The following is a 21,923-nucleotide window of genomic DNA, read 5'->3' as shown; positions in this document are numbered from 1 at the left end:
TTCAAACCGATACTCCGATGAAAGCAAAAAAGGTAAAAATTTCGCTAAAATGTCTCTCAAACAACTTCAATTTGCTGTTCTAGGTCACTGACGGCCAACCAAACTTTCGTTGACTACATTGACCACCATAGACGGTTCCGGAAGTGCCCGGGAAAAGCGGCCATCTTTCAAAATTTACGAACTCGCATCAGTTTCCCAGAAATGGTTGGGCCGATTTTCACAAACTTAGTCCCAAATGATAATACCCCCACAGATGTCTATAAAATTTCGTACGGATCGCTTATATGGGTCCGGAAATATAGACTAAATCGTCCGGTTACATATGAAATTCCCATATAAGCCGGAACTCAAATTTTTTTTTAAAGGGGGGACCCCATGAAATTTCAGAAATCGAATTCGTATTTTTGATGCCAAACATCTTTAAAATGCATGAAACGTCGAGATTTTATGTTATCTCGAAAAATTTTTTTATAATAATCGACTTTTTGGGACTTTGCCGATTTTGCACCTTTTTCAGTTCAATATTACCGTGGCTGTTTTTTCTTTTTCAAAATTTTAGAACTCGAATAATGATTTATTTTCCTGTATGTAGTTGTCATGTGATGTATAATAATAAAATGTAATATATGTATTTAAAAGCTTTTAATGAATATAAACAACGCACACATTCTCGTGATTCATGATTGAGAAAGGCACAATTGCACCGCTAGGTGGACTAAAATAGGTTTTTATAAAGATAGTTGCTTTCCTCACAGTGCTAGAAGCTGCTCATTTTTTACATTCCAATGCTCAATACAATTTTCCTAGAATATTTATAATAGTCCATTTGCGTGAAAAGCGTAGCCAAAGACAGTCTAAATTGATAAGATTTATCAGTTTTCAATAATATTGCAAGATAACGAAGATATATGAAAAATTCATTTTCCGTCGTCAAGGTAAACTGTCCCTGGCAGTACTGCTCCATCGGAATCCAATCAGACTGATTAAAATAACTTCAGTTCTAGAGCTGATCTTATAAGTGTTAATATTTAAAGGAAAGGCAATATTTATAAGCCTTACTTGTTTTTATGAGCAAATCTTACCACAATCAAAAGTTATAACTCTTTAAAAACGTTGTTGTCCACAAACAACATGGGCAAGAATGGGTTAAAATCAACATTACTGTGAATTCCTCGGTGTTGGATGCATCCCGATCCCGAAGATTGTGTTCGTGAGCCATTTTGCTCCCCACTTCTTCTCGATCTACTCGATCTTGTCCTCGGCGGTGTGCCTAGCCCATTCAATTGGTGATTCTACGTTGAAACCGCTCGCAGATAGCGCTGGAAGGAAAGTGTTGCTGATTTTATTCTGTTCTGTCATAGTGCATATATTTTCTGTAAACATTGGTAAAAAATGACTTTTAAACACCAAATTACCGATCAATTTGTTGATAATTGTTTATGATAATGAAGGAAAACCATCATTTTATAAGATGATGAGTAAACATCTTGCGAAAAGAGTGTAAAACATAGTGGTTTCTAATATTATTCGCAGAGCTATATGCGCGCTGTTTCGAAATGTAATTTGTTGAGCACCGTAGCCGCCGCAACAGCATTTCCCGTTCGTCCTAAGTTAAGCTAAACCTTCATGAGATGGTGTAAATTCATGAAACTCTCCAGATCAGGCGAGGAAAGAATATATCCGGCTAATAGGAAAGTGTCAGCTTTGTATCATGCACAGCCGATCCTTCTCTCCGATAGACATCACTGAATCTCCTACGTAGTTCAAAATATGAAGGAGTTTGACATTGGTACTGATTGGGTCTCGGTTTCGAGTTGGAACTTTATTTATGGAACGATTTTTATAACCACAATAATACCCCGATTACATTTCGAAGAAATGTATGAGTGAAATAGTTGCAAATGGCTGTAATTTCAGAATAATTGCAAATAAAACTAAATTTCTTACTCGTTTCATTCATATTTTGGTAGTGGTAAGCTTTTTCCGAGAAGATAATGAAGATTTTGTTGTAAGCTACGACTCACTTACGGATGAAAAAAGCAAACTGTATCACTTTGCCAGTTCATGAGCTGAATCATAGGTGTCGCATGACTAATTTTGGCGATTTGCGGCAAAGCCAAAATTAGTCATGCGACACCTATGATTCAGCTCATGAACTGGCAAAGTGATACAGTTTGCTTTTTTTCACCCGTAAGTGAGTCGTAGCTTACAACAAAATCTTCATTATCTTCTCGGAAAAAGCCTACCACTGCCAAAATATGAATGAAACGAGTAAGAAATTTAGTTTTATTTGCAATTATTCTGAAATTACAGCCATTTGCAACTATTTCACTCATACATTTCTTCGAAATGTAATCGGGGTATTATTGTGATTATAAAAAATCGTTTCATAAATAAAGTTCCAACTCGAAACCGAGACCCAATCAGCACCAATGTCAAACTCCTTCATATTTTGAACTACGTAGGAGATTCAGTGAAGACTATCGGAGAGAAGGATCGGCTGTGCATGATACAAAGCTGACACTTTCCTATTATCCGGATATATTCTTTCCTCGCCTGATCTGTAGAGTTTCATGAATTTACACCATCTCATGAAGGTTTAGCTTAACTTAGGACGAACGGGAAATGCTGTTGCGGCGGCTACGGTGCTCAACAAATTACATTTCGAAACAGCGCGCATATAGCTCTGCGAATAATATTAGAAACCACTATGTTTTACACTCTTTTCGCAAGATGTTTACTCATCATCTTATAAAATGATGGTTTTCCTTCATTTTCATAAACAATTATCAACAAATTGATCGGTAATTTGGTGTTTAAAAGTCATTTTTTACCAATTTTTTTTTATTCAAATCGTTTATTTGATAAGGCACGTTGCGTTAGCTTAAAGGTGCCAATTTTGTTTTGTTTTACATTTTAAATTGCTTAAAACTAGGGGATTACATATTGATTTTTTAAAAATGAAACTAATGCGATTTTATAGCTATTTTTTTATTCAAATCGTTTATTTGATAAGGCACGTTGCGTTAGCTTAAAGGTGCCAATTTTGTTTTGTTTTACATTTTAAATTGCTTAAAACTAGGGGATTACATATTGATTTTTTTTAAAATGAAACTAATGCGATTTTATAGCTATCTTATATATCTACACAAGGGGATAATATTGTTTTCGTAAGATTAGGGGGGTCATTCAGTTTTTGTGGCAATATGGTTTGACATTTTTATCAGTGAGATTATTGGAGCAAATAATGTTTAATTAAGGGGGACAATTTTTTACGACTAACTTAAAACTAGGAATAACTAGAGGGCATGATTGAATTTTGTAAAGATTCGTAATTATAGTTATTTTTGTGGGTAGTAGAGTTGGGCAATTTCAACGAGATTATATAATATAATAGTTAAAACTAGAAGAGACAAGAAGAGCTAAATGCTTCGTGATGATATTGGGGGGGGGGGGGGGGGGTAGGGGTGTTACTTCTGGGTATAAGAGTCAGGGGAGGGAGGGTAGACAAAGATGGCAGGGAGAGAAAATTATTTCAGTTTCAGGCATCGTGAGATCAACGGATGGATTACAAACTCGGGTGGCCTTCATCAGGGGAATCATGTACTGGGACGCCGGGTGGTCCTCCTCAAGATGGCAGGGGTTTTTCCAGACGATTTCGTAGTACGGCTCAGATGTGGATCGGCTACATTTCGAGTTAAGCGTGTTATGTTCGTGCCGTAGGTCCCGTGTTTGTTGGCTCATTCGATACAGATGGTTTGATACAGGTGGAAGAGCGTTCTGAGAATGATAAGGAGATAACAAGGGGCAGTTAGACTTGTATATTGATGGTTTTCACAAAGGTGTATATAAGGGACATATAGAGAACATCGCGGCTTTCCAGCACATCTCGAACCGGGACGTTGGTTGGTCTTCCTCGGGCCCGCAGGGTATCCATTAGCCGAGACCTAGCGGAACTGTACTCGGTGCACGCCCAGACAATGTGCTCGATGTCGTGATAGCCGTCGCCACAAGCGCAGATACCACTATCCACGAGCCCAATACGCCGGAGATGTGCATCCAGCGTGTAATGGTTTGCCATGAGTCGGGACATCACACGAATGAAGTCACGACCCACATCCATCCCCTTGAACCAAGGTTTCGTCGATACCTTAGGGATTATCGAATGTAGCCACCTTCCCAGCTCTCCACTGCTCCACGAAGTTTGCCAACTTTCGAGGGTTCTCTGATGAGTAATACTGAAAAATTCGCTGAAGCAAATTGGTCTTTCGTAAACGTCTCCTTCTAAGGCACCCACCTTAGCTAAGGAGTCTGCCTTCTCATTGCCCGGAATGGAGCAATGAGAAGGGACCCATACCAAGGTAATCTGGAAAGAGTTGTCAGATAAAGCACTCAGTAGCTCCCGTATTTTCCCCAAAAAATACGAGGAGTGCTTGCCTTGTTTCATCGAGCGAATAGCGTCAATGGAACTGAGGCTATCCGAAACGATGAAGTAATGGTCTGCGGGTAATGTTTCAATGACTCCAAGGGTATACTGAATGGCAGCTAGTTCTGCGGCGTAAACTGAAGCAGGGTCACTGAGTTTGTAGGAGGCGGTGAACTTTTGATTGAAAATACCGAAGCCAGTGGATCCTTCGAGGTTTGATCCGTCAGTATAAAACATCTTAGAACAGTCGACTTCTCGGAATTTATTATAAAAAATGTTTGGAACCACTTGTGGGCGTATGTGGTCCGGAATTCCACTAATCTCGTCTTTCATGGATGTGTCGAAGAAAACAGTAGATTCAGAAGTATTTATGAAATGCACACGGTTGGGATTGTAAGAAGAAGGGTTAATATTCTGCGCCATGTAGTCAAAGTACAGGGACATGAAACGGGTCTGAGAATTGAGCTCAACAAGCCTTTCGAAATTTTCAATCACGACCGGGTTCAAGATATCGCATCGAATGAGCAATCGATATGAGAGTTCCCAAAATCGATTTTTCAACGGGAGAACGCCCGACAGCACTTCGAGACTCATCGTATGGGTCGACTGCATGCACCCTAAGGCGATACGCAAACAACGATACTGAATTCTTTCGAGTTTGATGAAATGTATGTTCGCGGCGGAGCGAAAGCAGAAGCTTCCGTATTCCATTACCGACAGTATCGTTGTTTGATACAACCTAATTAGGTCTCCTGGGTGGGCACCCCACCATGTTCCGGTTATTGTACGAAGAAAGTTGATCCTTTGTTGGCATTTCTGTTTCAGATACCGAATATGGCATCCCCAAGTACCTTTCGAGTCGAACCAGACCCCTAGATATTTTACTGTGAAGACCTGAGCGATAGTTTGACCCATTAATAGAAGCTGTAGTTGTGCTGGTTCACGCTTCCTTGAAAATACAACTAGCTCAGTTTTCTCCGTGGAGAATTCGATACCCAGCTTAATAGCCCAAGCAGACAAATTGTCCAAGGTATTCTGTAATGGTCCTTGTAGATCGACAGCTTTGGGTCCCGTAACAGACACCACGCCATCGTCTGCAAGTTGCCTTAACGTGCAGGAATTGTCAAGACATTCATCAATGTCGTTGACATAGAAATTGTATAAAAGGGGGCTTAGACATGAGCCCTGGGGAAGGCCCATGTAGCTAAATCGTGATGTCGATAAGTCACCATGCGAAAAATGCATGTGCTTTTCCGACAACAAGTTTAGTAAAAAGTTGTTTAAAGTCGCTGAAAGACCATGCTGGTGCAGCTTCTCTGAAAGAATGTTGATCGAAACTGAATCAAAAGCCCCCTTAATATCTAGGAACACTGATGCCATCTGCTCTTTGCTAGCATAGGCCATTTGAATTTCAGTTGAGAGCAACGCAAGACAATCGTTCGTCCCTTTGCCTTTGCGAAAGCCAAATTGTGTATCTGACAGTAAGCCATTTGCTTCGACCCAATTGTCGAGGCGGGATAGGATCATTTTCTCGAACAACTTCCGGATACAGGATAGCATTGCGATCGGACGGTACGAATTGTGGTCGGAGGCTGGTTTTCCTGGTTTTTGGATGGCGATGACCTTCACTTGTCTCCAATCGAGTGGGACAATGTTAGCCTCGAGAAACTTATTAAATAAGTTCAACAAGCGTCTCTTGGCAGAGTCAGGCAGATTCTTCAACAAGTTGAATTTGATTCTGTCTGGCCCCGGAGCTGTATTGTTACACGACAAGAGAGCAAGTGAGAACTCCACCATCGAAAAAGGTGTTTCGTTCGCGCTATCGTGAGGAGACGCGGCGCGGTAAATCTTCTGTGCCGGGGCGGAATCCGGACAAACCTTCTTGGCGAAATCGAATATCCAACGGTTTGAATATTCCACGCTCTCATTAGTACTGTTTCGATTTCGCATACGTCGGGCTGTTCCCCAAAGAGTGCTCATCGATGTTTCTCTCGTTAATCCGTCGACGAACCGGCGCCAATAATCGCGTTTTTTGGCTTTCATCAAACTCTTCATTCGCTTGTCTAACGTCGCGTACTGTCGAAAACTGGCGGGTAACCCGTCGTTCCGGAAGGTCTTAAACGCGGCGGCCTTCTCTGCGTACACGTCTGAGCACTCTTTATCCCACCAGGGATTGGGAGAACGTTTTTGTATGTTCGCGCCGGGTACTGGCCTAGTCTGAGCTTGATTCGCGCTGTCGAGAATCAAGCCAGCCAAAAAGCTGTACTCTTCCTCCGGAGGAAGTTCTTGGGTAGATTCGATGTTGTCGGATATCGCGGCAGCATAGCTCTTCCAATCGATATTTCGTGTGAGGTCATACGAAATATTGATTGATTTCAATGGCCTTGAACCGTTATTGATTGAGACTACAATCGGCAGATGGTCGCTGCCGTGGGGATCAGGAATTACCTTCCACGTGCAATTTAACCGCAGCGATGTTGAGCAAAGGGACAAGTCTAAGGCGCTCGGGCGCGCTGGAGGAGCAGGAATCCGTGTCATTTCACCCGTGTTTAAAATTGTCAAATTGAAGTTATCGCAAAGATCCTGAATTAAGGAAGACCGGTTATCATCATAGAGGCAACCCCATACCGTGAGAGTTAAAGTCTCCTAAAACTAGTCGCGGTGCTGGCAGGGATTCTAAGATGCCTTGTAGCCGTCGGTGCCCAACCGCGGTGTTGGGGGGAATATATATGGAAGCTATGCAAAGGCTTTTACCTTTGGTTGTTACTTGACAAGCGACAACTTCAATACCTGTTATCGAGGGAAGGTTAATTCTGTAGAAGGAATAGCACTTTTTGATCCCCAAAAGCACTCCTCCATAGGGGGTGTCTCGATCCAGGCGAATAATATTAAAGTCGTGGAAGTTGAGTTCTATGTCGGAAGTTAACCAAGTTTCACATAATGCAAATGCATCGCAACTCAAATTATTTATTAAAATTTTGAAGGAATCGATTTTCGGGATGATACTTCTGCAATTCCACTGTAGAACAGTGATCAAATCCGTGACCTCGTTCGATGAGTTAGCCATCGAAGGATAAAATCGCTGAGAGGAGGGGCCATTTAGCAGTCAACTGCTTCAAAAATGTTCTCACTGTAGGAAGAAAAGCTAACATAAGACTTTTAATAGGATCAGTAATATTGAAAGTTTTTATTATCCAGTCCACTATGTCCGAGAGTTTTATAATTCCAGTGCTGTGATTACTCTCGAACTGAAACAAAGGAACACTTGGGATTTTTGATGTTCCTGGAAGTGCTGGGAACTCCTTCTCTGAGCTTAATCCTCCGAGACCAGGAGCTAATTGCTTCGGTTTGGTTGCAACACTTCCAATAGATGTGACTTTCGGAGCCCCCTCAAGGGACACCTTCTGGCCTTTACAAGGAACTTTACGAGAGGAAGTGTTCCTCCTCTTCCTATAAATTCTAGGCACCCTAGTAGATGTTCCCTCTTGTGGGTTATCAGCCTCGCCCTCGTCAGGAGGCAAGTGAGTATAGATGTTTGCTGAGGATGGTGGCGTAGCATTCTTTAACATTTCTGCGAAAGAATGTTTGGATCGTCCCGCAAGGGAACGTTTCAGTTTATCCCCGCGTAGTTTGTACGCGGGACATGCCGAGATATCATGCAGACTCTCCGCACAGTAAGGACACTTTTCGGCTTGCTTACTGCACGAATCATCTAGATGATTCTCCCCGCATTTTCTACAGCGGGCCTTGTTGCTACAATGGGTGGCTGTGTGACCCAGTTGTTTACACTTTGTGCAATTCATGACCCGCGGCACAAACAGACGCACAGGCAGACGAACCTTGTGCAAGAGGACGAAATTTGGCAAAGCGGTACCAGCGAAGGTCACCCGATAAGAGTTTGATTGGGGGTACGTTTTTGAACCATCCCCCGCAACTACTACTGAGTGCAAACGTTTGCACTCAAGTATTTTAACTGGCTGAAGTAAGCGGTCTCTGAATCGGCCAACCCCGTACTTCAGCAGATCCTCGCACGTCAAACTCTCATCGGTTACGACGCCTTCGGATTGTACTCTTACAGCCGGAATATACACGTTATAATCCCGCGTAAAGTGCTCACAGCAAGCAATATCGTTTGCCTGCTTTGAGTTGGCTAGCAACACCCTTATCTTGTCTGAGCGGACCTTTGAAATTTCGGTCACAGCCGAGAACCGTTCCGTCAGGTCTCTAGAAATCTGAAGAAGATTCAGTGATTTAGTCTTGGGCCGAAAGAAGACCACAAATGGACCAGTTGAGAGTTCTGGATAGCATTTGGGCCGGGGGGGAGCCTTAGAAGTTGAACCCGATTCAACTTCCATTTGACCATCCGGAGAGGGAACCATAGAAAACGTCAACGCATGGGGTCAGCGCCCGCGCAGACGGAAGAAAGCAATAAATGTGTTACAAAAGACAAAAACCACTTAGCTTTAAACTGGTGTCCAACGACGAACCGATCCAGCTTATACAGCTGGCTATTGTTTAATCCTCACACGCGAACAAAAGACTGAGGACCGAACCGAACTGGCAAAATAACCTTGAATGCGGATTAAAACTATTCTTTATCGCCTCACACAGCACTACGGACTAGAAAAAACAACCTATGTCTCGATGGAGAGCTCGAAAACGAATGACATTTTTTACCAATGTTTACAGAAAATATATGCACTATGACAGAACAGAATAAAATCAGTAACACTTTCCTTCCAGCGCTATCTGCGAGCGGTTTCAACGTAGAATCGCCAATTAACCAGATATATTCTTTCCTCGCGTGATCCGGAGAGTTGCATGAATTTACACCATCTCATGAAGGTTTAGCTTAACTTAAGAGGAACTGGAAATGATGTTGCGGCGGCTACGATGCTCAACCAATTACATTTTGGAACAGCACAAATATAGCTCTGCGAATAATATTAGAAACCACTATGTTTTACAACCTTTTCACAAGATGTTTACTCATCATCTTATAAAATGATGGTTTTCCATCATTTTCATAAACAATTATCAACAAATTGATCGGTGATTTGGTGTTTAAAAGTTTTTTACCAATGTTTACAGAAAATATATGCACTATGACAGAACAGAATCAAATCAGCAACACTTTGCTTCCAGCGCTATCTGTGAGCGATTTCAACGTAGAATCGCCAATAAGCCAGGCGGTAGGTATCGAGGTCTGGCCAGCGGTTGCGGCTGGAGTGCAGCTTGCAGTTAACTGGCGCCCCTACGACGCGTTCCTGACTATTCGGCGCGATCTATTCGATTTAGTCCTCGGCGGTGGATCTAGCCTGCTCCAGAGCTACCTGTTTGAGGTTAGTTCGGAGATTTCGTTGGACCCTGACTTCCAGTTCGCTGGCTTTCGATAGCCCGAACCCGGTGCTGCGTCGTGTACTACTCAACTGGTTCCCAGCGGTGTTGTTTTATAGCGGCCCTCTAGTCGGTGCGCTCCTTTGTTGGTCCCTTTGCCACTTTCTCTGCAGATCGGAAAGAATACTCTTCACTACTCTATTGATCGCATCCCAGATATGCTCATCGTGGCACATCCCTTCGACTATTGGATACTGTCATGAGTCCTTCTGAATTCTTCGAACCAAGGGTATTCGAGGACCACGTGTTCTGACATCATTGTGTTATAAATTTGGTCTCGTTAGTAGTTAAAATAACAGAAAATTATAACAAGTAACAACGGGAGATATAGTTTTGAAATATTCTTGTTATGTTTTTCTGATCGGGTAGTTACCGTCTTCGACAAAGTTGTTAACCAAGGTTTGAACTATAGTTTTATAAAGCTGGTTTTTCATTTTCAGTAAAATAGAGATCTTTATTAACGTAAATGCAAAATAATTGATTTCTCCATATAAAACCCCATGCAAACTTTGAACGCAATGCGCAAACCCGGGAAGCAACCAACCGCTACCAAATTTTTCACAGGCATTTGGGACCACAGAAGGAACTCAAAAAGTGCTGTGCCCGCTAGTTTAAATCATTTTGAAGTTTTCCCACACCCAAAACTCGGCCGTAATACCTTTACGGTAATAAGAAAAAATTGCTCTAATAGCAAGACGTTTCATGCTAAAACGGTCCCAACCAAAAATCCCCCAAACGGCAATACCAACACATTCAAATCTTCTCTGCGTCGCACTCATGTTTCATCAATTCTTATTCAATAAATACTAGACTCGGAATAGTGGTGGGGTGCTTCGGCCGGTGTTAAATTGAAACTTCTTTTATATCGCGGACGTTAACAGCAAGATAGCGACTGCACAAAACATGAACAGTCCTTCCCGTCATTTACGGGAAGTAAGACGTGGTTTGGATCCACTTGTCCGAACCGAGGGTCCAGATCCAGACACTTGTCTGGATCTAAGCACCAAGTCTGGGCCTGGTTCAGGTCCTGACTTGGAAAGGGGAAAAGGGGATGGGCAAGATCCAGGTACTGTCCAGATCCGGTTACTGGTCCAGATCCGGGAACTGGTCCGGATCTAGGTACTGGTACGGATCCGGGAGGTCCGGATTTGCGAACTGGTCTGGATCCGAGAACTGGTCTGGATCGGGAACTGTGTCGGATCTGGCAACTAGGCCGGATCCGGAAACTGCCTAAATTATTTTTTCGCTATCCAACCTACCCAGTAAAAAATCCGTAATTCGGGCTGGTTTCTGCCAATATTAGGGTAGACCCCAGCCTAAATTTGGTTGGATATCCGCCAGGATTCCGGTTGGTTTGACTCGGTATTAATATTATCATAGAAATCGACCGAATTATTCTACATGCGAACAGAGCCGAGGTTGACACATACTGAAAAAGTGTTTGATTGTGTGATGCACATACATGAACAGCAACCGAAATTCGTCATTCCACCGTTTATTACCTTTGCGGGAATATGGGTTTAATACCGCAATGCGCAATTGCGTGGTCTGTTACCGAAAAGACAATAGAATGTTACCCAAAAGTAATAGAAACATACTCGTCGGATTTTGGGTGTAGTAAGATTCGGAATGATTTTTACCCGTACTAGCGAAAGTTTGGGCATGGCGTATATAAGTGAAAATGGAAATTCTCTGATAATAGCGGATGGCAATTTGAAAACATCCTTTGTTAACGGTCTGTATGACCGAAGGCTTAGCGAGAACGTGTTTGTTGATTGCTGATACTGCATGGAGCATTTGTACAGCCAAGTCCCAATTACTCTTTGCTTTTAAATTTCCATTCTCTGCTATGGAACGTTCTTTGGTGGGTACTACAGCCCGCATGATAGTGTGGATCAGGCATTGTAATTCTCACCCATTAACGCGAGAAGAAGCTTATCCGATGTCCAACTTTTCGAGATAAGATGAGTCGCAAAATTCTCCGTCTCCACAAATAGCGTGAGAATAAATATCCCGATAAAATTTATCTAATTGTTCCTTCTAACTGGAGAAGATTTTAATATGTTTTTTTCTTGGAAATCAATAAAAGTGTCAAAATATACACTTCATTTCTAAGAAAAGCGACAAAGAATTACGATAGACTTGTTCTTTCGTGGTTTGTAATAGCAATAGCAAGACTGAGAGTGTAAAAAGTATATCGTGATAAACTCATTCGCTCATTCTACCGCGGATTTTTTTCTCCGGATAAATAATGCGTCGTATTTATCCGGTGAAGTTATGTGAGTGTCAATAATTTTTCGTGTGAAAATGTAAGTTTTTATTGTCGCAGTGCCAAATTATTCGGACTCATTTACTCATATGAGTGATAAATGCAATGCCTGGTGTGGACTAATGGAAAGATAGCTCCGTCGACCAACATGCTTCCAGGCTTAATGGGCTTTGATGGCAAAAAATCCTTTTCAATACAAACTATACCCATTTTATACAACCGGCCCCTGGATCATCATCGATATATCGCGTGATTTACCTAAAAATCAGTCGGGCGTGTTCGAAGGAGTATTTTGTCTACGTGCCTGCCCGGGAAGTAGAGATTAATGGTGTAGTCTCCGAGAGGGGCTTCAATTACGGAATATGGGGGTGGCTCCTTCCAGTCGCTTTAGTCAGTCAGTATGCAAGCAAATGCGTTCAGCCTTCGCCAGATCCATCCCATTGTGGGATGGATGGATAGTTTTATTTGAGGGGACATTAACTCTGTGGTCATTCGTCCCTGTCCCCATTGTGGGAACATCTTCTAATGTGCCTTCAAATATTTGAAAGAGGAGAATCAGCCCGACGTAGATCTTCCACAATTTTAACATAATTCGCTAGGGCCGAGAATACACTGTAGGAGCGTTCTGGAGATCAAAACGTGCTATCATTTCAATCGGATTAGCCATTGTTTGGTACCAGGCACTAAAGTTGTCGCTTTCCAAGTCCGAATTAAAGGCAAAAACTTATTGATATTGTTTCCATATAAATCGCACAGAAGCTGGTTCTAAAAGACTTCAACTCTCACGATATACTACGCGTCCACTATATCCGAAACAATCGAATCAAAACAAGAAATTCCTCCAGTGAATTTGTACAACGTTTTAACAGGCTTGATGCTCTACATCCGATTAAAGGTCAGACGAAACAAGTATATTCGGCGCGAAAAACCGTGGACGGTCCCCTACTCCGTGGTGGGCAGAGAGTGCACAGAATTGTAAGCGCAAAAGTCTTGCATCGACTTTCTGGATGTTGGATCGCCCGAATTTTTGCGAATATACGCGACGTTAGAAACGCAAATGAAAAACTTGATGAAGCTGAAAAACGCAGTTATTGACACCGGCTCGTCGACAGATTAACGAGAAAAACAATATTTCGTCTGGTAGCAAGGCCCTACGTTCTGTACACGATTCGACCTTTGATCGGAATACACGGAACTAAGAATCCTTTTTCGGCGAACTGCATTTCTTGTAGATCCACATTCAAATAAATATTTCTTAAATTCTTAATATAAATATGAAAAATAAATTTAAATTTCAAACAAATTCTCATTATCATCCCATATTTTCAAGAAATTTAAATTGTAAATAAAAGAAATTTGTATCTGAATAAAAAAGGTGAAATTGTTTTACATCCAGAATTTCAGACGTATGCATTTTGTATGCGAGACCCTTTCATGGTTAATCTCAGATTTTGGTTTGTTACAAATTTTCGAGTGGGTAATTCCCCCTTCGGTAATTTTCGAGTGGGTACCCAAGCAGCACCGCTTGTTGATTAGCAGTTTCTACAACAAAACTTGTTGAAAAGAATCGCACATAAACCATTATTCAATTGATTTAGCAACTGAAAAAGCGCACCAGCAAAAGTTTATGGTTATGCAACAAACCGCGGCCATTACATGTTGCAAGTGTTGCTTGGGTAGTACTACCCATACTCCCCACGAGTTCTGCCGGCCCTGACCTAACCCAACTGGAGTATGCAACCTCACATTCATTTGTTAACTAAAAGTTGATTCACTTGTGAATGTTTACAATACAATCTTCCGATTCAATCCGCGAATAAAGAACCACAATCTTCTTCATTCAACATAGTACGTGTCATTCTTTTACCTGGCTCACTTCTTCGGAAGTTCATCTCTACCTACGTTCAGTTGTGTTCATTTGGAGAGTTTTCGTCGGATCGTGAATGAACGACTGGCTGCTGGATCGTGAATGAACGACTGGCTGCGTTCTGGTAATGTGCAAAAATTGCAAGAAGCTTCCTTGCATGGAATGCAAGAAACAGAAAAAAACGAATTTTGTCTATGTATTAGCGATGTACGTGTATTGGTGACCAATATGAGTTAGATAAAAAAGGCAGCTGGCATTGAAAAATTAGCTCCACACGTGCAGATCACTAACCAATACCTAATCCATCCAACCATGCTATCAGATAATTATTAGTGTATAAAAGTCGTATATAAACACTAGCATGATTTAACGATTAATGAAAAAAGTAACAGACGCATCCAGATTAGATCTCACGCCCCTGCGCATCGTAGCATTGACTATAGGCACTGTTCTATCTTTGCACATGTGGACAGAGCGTTAAAACTCGTACAATCAGCACATCCGCAATTTGATGCTGTCTCGTGTGTAATGAATAAGCCTTGTGGCTGCGTTTGATGATGTTGGTAAGGAATGAATAAAAAGTAGACGGAAAATAAAATCCCGCCGTGCGTTACTATACCTACTAGCATAGGCACGTGAAGGTGGTGGTAATCCTTTGACAAGTGGTGTTGAAGAAACGTATGTAGATATAGCAAGATTTGACGTGTTTTATACGAGGGTCTGCCCCAAATGGAAAAAGAGCGTGTCCGGATAAGAATAAGAAGAGTGCCAGATTTGACAAACGCAAAACAGATTCAAGATAATCTGCATAAGGTGTATGCATGTGTGTACAATAATATTTATGGTGGCAAACGCTTGGAGAGGCTGAAAGCACTAGTTTCTATATTCAAAACATTGTTTTAATTAATTTCGTTTTTATTAACCTCTTTTTCGGGAAGTGAATCAGTATTTACGCAATGTCGATCTTGCCAATCGTAAAACCAGAACTCTCGCTTTGCGTATGCCTATACCTTATCTGGCACCATCTTGGGTTTTCACGTCATTTACAGTTTGACAAGACCAAAATTTGACAAGACCATAATTTGATGTTGGAACGGTCTATCCCTGAGAATGATCATAGGAAGGGCAATCCCTTGGTTTTATATGCTTGCAAAATTGCAAGCGGCTTTTACTGCAAAATTGCAAGCGATGCTAACATTATTTGCAAGCGATTGTCGCTTGCAATTATTACAAAAGATTTTTGTTTTGGGTGTATAAATATAAAAGAAAGGAAAAAGTGCGCATTGTATATCCGCCTTAATAAAAAGGCGTAAGTGAAGCTCTTAAATATAAAAAATTTACTAACTCTTCCATGAATTGAAAAAAGGGGACAACATCTTCCATAACTGCGAGCCAACCGGCGAAATGAACACTGAAATACGCGCTTCAGAAAAAAAGCATCAGTATAACTGGTTCCAAGGCAAAATTTAGAGTGCCGAAAGCTCATAGTAATTGAAAAAGAAACAAAAAAGTATGAATATGTAATTAAAGATACATTTCCAATGTAAATATTAAATTTGCAAGAATGTTTGCAGTGATCCACCCAACTACGACAAATAATGAGGTTACAAGGGGTGACAGTTTGATAATGAACGACATTGTCTAAAAGATAAAACATCCATCGACATAATGGAAAACTGAAGAACATCAACCGAGGCAGAGGTACTTTTTAGTTATGAAGGAACTAAGTAAGAGCGGATGGACCATGGGACATAAGTGCACATTTGAGTATTCATTTGAAAATAATTATTTCTCGAATTACAAGCAAAACCAAGAGGTATCTAGTACTACGTTTTGAAAATATGTGATGAAGGTACTTATTTGTAATAATGCCGATTATCTTGTGCTTTTCTACCAATAGTTATTTTACAAAAACTATTAGATGCGCACTCTTGCCCCACCTTACTCTATGGGTGTTTTGGAATAAAAATCATCATTTAGGTAAATGCCGGACGTTTACTCATACGGGACAAGACCGCGAAATCCAGGACGTTTGGTCAGTTTACTCTAAAGGCATCGGTTTCTATAGTGCAAAGATGCCAATTCATTTTTGAAGCACCTAATCAACACTTTTAGAGTACTGAAAATGTATGTGAAGAACTGTATTAAATATTACATCGTAAAATTGCATATTTTGCAAGTGGTTCAATCATCTCAAGTGAACTCAAATTATATATAATCCATCAAAATATGATAAGTAAGCTCAAACGTTACTATCTATTTACATCATATGATTGATAGCATAGATTGCAGTGCATAATGCCGAAAACCCTTTGACATACGACACATATTGCATCGAATCGGTTTAAATAGAAACCGAAACGCCTTCCATATGCCGAAATATTGTGTATTCTTTGGGAACAAACGAAATTAGACAGATTAGTGGCGTTTAAATCCCCCTCAATCCTCTCTACTTGACACCAATAAAGTCACACAGTCGTCGCTACGAAAATATCCTGATGCAAACACAAAATCATCTTGCAAAGGGTGCGCCTGTGTCCCACCGGTATAGATATGGCTTCTAAATGCAACCGATGAATTGGCTACCCCTAACATCATGACACAACGTCGGTAATAAAGCCTACCCAGAAAAACGAGAGGCGGGCACGTTCATTTATTATAACGTGCCTTTCGATTTCGATATTTGACTGAGCCAGCCGAAATAATAAGGCGTGAGACACCTGGTAATATAAACCGGTGTGTACGAGGCGGCACAGAAATCACACCCCACGAGTAGAGATTTATTTCCGTGCCTTCTCCTGAATCCAGTGATATGAGCAAAGAAAGTACAATAGAGAAGCTGCTGGTTACCGGTTAGGAAAATCTCGCCGCATTAACAATTTGGCGCGTGAAATTAGCCACTTAGTGACGGTGTTAATTTCTGTTGACTTTTTCCTTTTGATTGTTTTTCTTTTCGATGCGTGCACATAATTCTCGTGTAACTGTTCTGAAATCAGTGGCAATTTTCTTTTACTCAAGGGGTGAGACGAATTGCAATTGCTCGGACAGACGTCTCAAGTGTACATTATAGGCAATTGGCACTAATTGCAGAACTTTTTGTGTACGTTGGATTCAGGTTTAGGGAAAAGTTATTTACTAACACTTGGTATTACTACTTAAACCGCCGTCAACCGCATTGGTTGATTAAACTGACCATGTTTCTAATCGAGAATAACACCGTGAGTTTGTGTTCGTAATTGTAATCGAAAATCCCATAACAAAATAAGTGACAGTCCCACCAAAAATCTAGAGACAGTAATAACAACACGTCTTCTTTGTGAATTTAGGGGAACATGGGGAGACTTGAGCAAGTGCGAGATTCAACAATTATCAATAACGTGTTTATTTGGCTCTTTAAATTTTTTAACAAATATTTTTATATTTGTTTCGCTCCCATCAGGTAATTTTAAAAGTTTGGAGTCCTTTCCTCATAGAAAATATTTCGCAATTCATGAATTTGGGTTAAATGATATAATTTTGTATTAAACTTCGTATGGAATACAAATATGCTTGTACTAGAGTTATTAATTTTTTTATATAACTCATATACCATTTAAATCCTTATGAAGTAGTGAAATGATTTTACTTTATTCGGAATATTGGAATACATCTTTATAAAATTAGCACGACATTGAATGTAAGAACTAATGTTGGGGAGACTTGACAAAGTGACAATAAGCTAAATAAAGATGCAAAATTCCTGATATTTACTATTCTGTGGTACCTACTGTCAATGTTAATCGGGTCACGAAAAAATCCCACCTTAAACACCTGTCTATACGTATCTATATAGTACTAGTCAACAAAGTTGGCAGTGATATGGCTTTGGCTGATTTCGTGACGTGTGAACGTGCAATTTAATCAGTACAGTTAATCTCAAAAAGGAAATGATTTAAAAAAAAAATTATATTTCAAAATTTTCTTGACCAGAAAAAAACTACCACAGAAAAACTTTTATAACTTTTGAAAAAGTAAATTAAAATTCTGCAAAAAATCATGAACACGCACAATACTTTTGCACAACACATTTGAACGAGTTCTGAGGGAGTGAAAACTTTTTTAGAGATTTACATAGTTTTATCTGAAATCCTAGTCAAGTCTTTCCTTGTCCCCCTCTAGATGAATAAATGAAGATCAGAAATTAAGAATTAGTATAGATGGCGCCGGTAGTTGAGTGGTTAGCGTGACCGCCACTCACCCCAATTGGTCCATAAGTTTTATGTGTGCTGCCATGGAGTAGAATGCTCACATGTGAGCAACACACATCGGAGTGAAGATGTTTATTGTTGAAGAGAAATGCGGTGGTTCGCATAAAAAGTGCAAAGAGCGTTTTTATTCCTCTCTTTATTTGCTCTGACGTGCATTCCATCCCTGGTTGTAACCGGAAGCTACCATCTCGGTTTTCAAAATGACGTTAATCAGCAATTTCCGTCTTTTGCTGACCACCCGCTTTACAATGACACCATTATTGGTAATGGTTTTCACTGTTTTGTGATTACCGGTTTTGAAAATTGCATCAAAATTCAATTTCTGTTATCTACTGACCACCCCTTTTGTAATGACACCCATATTAATGATGGTTTTCATTAATGGTGTGTTTTCACTGTATCATTTTGGTTACCAAAATGGTGTCAAATGTCCTTATGTGATTCGATCCGGAACCGGTGCCGGAATGGCCATACCGAGGCCGAGGGAGCTGTAGGAATGTATGATTTGAAGAACTTCGCATTTTGTATAAAGCTATGAATCAAAAAAGCTGAAATCATAGAAAAGTATGTACATTTTCTAACTTACTCCTTAAACAGTTTTCCGGTGGCCAAGACTGGTCCAATTCATGTGCATTATGGAGGATCTATGGAAAATAGTCGTAAGTAGACCAGTTCAAAAAATTCTACTAACACTTAGATGCCGGAGAATCCGAATAATTCCGGAACCATCAACGGATTCGGACGTTAATACGGCCACAGAAACTGAACTAAATTTCAAATCTTTTGAAACCGGCTCCATGTAAATCGTTCAAAAATTGACGAAATGAGAGCAAAACTAAAATTTTAACCTGGTACTTTTCTAGAGGTTCAATACTAACAATTAGGCGAATAAAAACTCTGTTTTAATGCACCTTTCTCATTTATCTGAACTACAATTCCATGACTGGATATATTTAAATTTCTGTAAAATCGTTATATTAGAGTGTCCCACAATGACATAATATTAAAAAAGTCATCGGACTCACTTCTTAAATGAATGGTCAGGGCATTAGGACAACTTTCTTCATCGGAGTGAATTCGCTAAAACGCTGGTGACGACTTTTGATTTTTTGAAAATTAGGTCGATTTTGGGTAAAATTTCAAATTCATACCTATTGAAGTGCTTCTGAACTGTCTTAGATATTTTCAGCATATTTTTTTAATTTTTTTATAGATCCAAATGAAGTCAGTTTGTACAAATTTTGGATTATAAGAGCGCAGAGCCATTAAAAGATACTAAAAAGTTATTTTTTGGCGTGTTTCATTAGTTTTTCTTCAAAACAAGTTATCTACAATATTTCACAAGTATAGAAGACACTTCAAATAGTTGAGTCGAATACAGGGGCGTAATTTTATTGAAGAAAGTGTATAACTACGCCAAAGGGGTATGAGTTATTTATGTTTTTGTTGGATTAGCTTTGACATTTTTAGCAATTCATTCAAAATAATACTGTTCCAAAAAATAAAACAGTTCAAGTGTGCTTAGACCACATATTGTTTTTTCGGAAAATACAAGGAAAGTTATGAAAAATGGCGTTTTCCGTTGGTCTTTATTACGTCAGGATCGGGTTTAATGAGCATTTGATGAATTTTTTTGCTATCAATTATAAAAATAACAATAGCTTAGCTAATGACACCAAGTCTCTAATTATTTTTTGAAAAGTTATTTCTTCATAACTACTTCTATTCACCAAAATTATTGTATCAGAAGATGCGCTGGATTCTGTGGTAAAAATTTTTGAAAATACGAAGCCTCCACAATTGACTATTTCTGAATAATATGATCAAAACCGTAAAGATCAGTTTTTCAACACTCACCTCACTCCTCTGCATTTTTCGTCACTCTAGGGTACCTAATATGGAAATGCGTCCTTATATATAGAATCTGAACACGCAATTCAATTAAGCATTCAAATATACGGCATAAATTGCCGCTAACTCGACATATCTGTTTAGTTTTCGTAATTTATAACCCCGCTACGTGGTTATTAGTATACTAAATATTTTTTTAAAAAGTCGTCAAATACTCATAAAAATCGATTCTGATGTACTAGAGAAACATGGAAACGGCAACTCCGATTCCAAAATAATTTAATAGAAGGCAATAGGGATGATGTATTTTTCATTTGAGACTCAATTTGTGAAAATCGAATCAAACATTTCTGAAAAGCAGATGTGAATTCAATTCAGGAACTTAGCCACTTTCCCGAAGCTTGCGGTTCCGCCGAAGGTGTCCAAAGTGGTCAATGCTGGTTTCATTGGGCATCAGCGAGCTGTAGCTATGCATCCAAGCAATTTTAAATTCATTTTATGAAGTTTTGTGTCTTTTAGATAACATGCAGATTCTGCTATATAGAAGTTTCATGCGTGACTGCACTCTTCAACCCGTAAGCCGGAAATCGGAATTGATTCAATAGCCTACATGAACGTTGTACCATTCTTTTTTATGTTGCAACGACATTTAATTAGCAAAGGACTGGAAGGTATGAAATATTTTTCAATAAGAGCCATAGTACTCAAGAAAGAGCAGGGAATTGAAGGAAGAAACTTTTAAAAAGGGTGGAATAGGGTCATATGAGCAAGCTTAGAGCTTCCCGGAGACTTAACCTTTTGTCTTCTACACGCAGGAGTCGGGATATTTTTCTATTCTATTCTAACCCTTACACAGCCAGTATTAAAAAGCAAGAGAGGATGAAACGAGGACAACCGTACCGATCGTTTCAGATTGTGGGGGTTGGATTAAAACGTTGGTAGTGACTTGGCTAAGAAGGTTAATGACACTCCTTTAGTCCTTTTGGATGGGATAGATGTATTTACACCTTGCCCTGGTTAATGAGCCTAGGTTAAAACGCCTTTTCTCGCTCTCTGAAATAAGAAATTAATTACTTTAAGGCGCCCATCAATTGTTTTTCAAACTTTGTGAAAATCATCTCAGTGCCTATACGTTAGTGTGATAATTTTGAGATGATTTTCGCAAAATTGTTTTAAAACAACATTGTGCAGTTAAGGGTTAAAGAAAATTACCTTTGGTATATGGGTTTATATAGGCTTCTATGTTATTTCATCAGTAAAAATAAGGAAGGATAAAATATTTTTGGTAACTGCTAATTGATGAGTTCGAATACCATTTGTTTATTATGTTATTTTCAATTCTGATTTGACAATTCACTGTCCGAAAAGCATAAAATTCAGATGATGTAAGAAATGAATGTTCCCATCATCTCCCATTACATGGAAGAAGGAATTCATTGGATCAGCTGATTGCAGCCGTCCGATATTTTACATCATTTAAGCTGACTTCGTCCGGAGAACGACAAGCCTTATTATGTCCCGGTTCGAGATGTGCTGGCAAGACGCGATGTCCTCTATATGCCCCTTATATACACCTTTGTGAAAACCATCAATATACAAGTCTAACCGCCCCTTCTTATTTTCCTTACTATTCTCAGAGCCCTCTTCCACCTGTATCAAAGAATCTGTATCGAATGAGCCAACAAACACGGGACCTACAGCACGAACATAACACGCTAAACTCGAAATGTAGCCGATCCACATCTGAGCCGTACTACGAAATCGTCTGGAAAAACCCCTGCCATCTTGCGGAGGACCACCTGGCGTCCCAGTACATGATTCCTGCTGATGAAGGCCACCCGAGTTTGTAATACATCCGTTGATCTC

This window comes from Topomyia yanbarensis, chromosome 3 (assembly GCF_030247195.1).
Source record: "Topomyia yanbarensis strain Yona2022 chromosome 3, ASM3024719v1, whole genome shotgun sequence".
Taxonomy (NCBI): Eukaryota; Metazoa; Arthropoda; class Insecta; order Diptera; family Culicidae; genus Topomyia; species Topomyia yanbarensis.
This window is presented reverse-complemented; position numbering follows the sequence as displayed.